Raw genomic sequence first — 1,217 nt, 5'->3', positions numbered from 1 at the left:
TTGATTTTTCATCGAGGGAATACTTTCGTAATAAAGGACTTAGCTGCTTCGGCTATTCATCATAAGTATGTAGCGAGCAGATAGGTCAAAAGAAATGGTATTGCAGTAAAGAGTATTTGAGTATTTGAGTATTTCTTATCTCTCTCTATAGCAGGACACGCCGATCGATACAGGACCTGAGCTATACTACTCTTGCAATCAATGGTTGATTTTGTCTTCTGCATACATTAATAGAAGATTTAAGATCTTTTTGGACATAACTTTTGTAGAGGTGATGGAGTAGAGAAGAAAAAATTCGCTTATAAGAAAACGTTATCCTATACACAAATAACAGGGGGCATCATACAAGTCAAATACATTGTAAGGATTTTGTATTATATTAAATTATATTCCGTATGAAATTAAAATCAGGATCAAACAGATACGACAAATACATTGCAATAATTATGCAATAAACAAATGGGGGGGGGGGGGTAATAAGAAAACAAATTATAATAATTAATGTTAAGCTCATATAAACACGATACATTTGTTCTTTAAGTGTTTCTCTCTCTCTCTTTCTCTCTTTGTGTGTGTTTTATTATTATTAGCCTATTATTATTATTATTGTTGTTGTTATTTTAATCGATTTAAGGTTATAATTAGCCTATGTCGCTTATTTACCATCAAATAATAATAATAATTTCTGTGCTCATATTCATAGGCTATATGTATGTGTCTATTAATAATAATTTATATAGCCTATTGAGCGATTTTATTAGGTCAGTTCCATGCAGTCATGAGCATCAAATGACGGGCTGTGGTGAATTGTGTCCTGCTACATCCTAGCGGTCGTTCTGCGCAATGGGCTCAACTCAAACCTTCAACAAATCCCTCACACACGACACACAGTCTCACACATGGACACACACCTCTTCAGCGCCATCACCGACAACTAACAAACTTCAGGTGCTACCGCATCGCCCAGCTGAATATAAACCAATACGACAGATACAACGGCAAAAAACAAACAAAAAAAAACTTCTTTTTTTCCTCCTGTGTACGGTCTTGACTCCAACTGTTTTGTATTTGTAGGCCTGGAGCGAGAGTATTTAAACGAGTTTATAGAAGACCAAACCACCGCGGTCTCCCGAAAGGAATGGTAGCATATAACGGATCATGCGTTAAACTTATTAACTTTTCATGACTCGAACACTTTAACTTTAAATAGTACGCTC

Source organism: Carassius carassius, chromosome 24, assembly GCF_963082965.1.
Source record: "Carassius carassius chromosome 24, fCarCar2.1, whole genome shotgun sequence".
In the NCBI taxonomy this organism is placed as follows: Eukaryota; Metazoa; Chordata; class Actinopteri; order Cypriniformes; family Cyprinidae; genus Carassius; species Carassius carassius.
Note: the sequence above shows the minus strand (reverse complement) of the source record.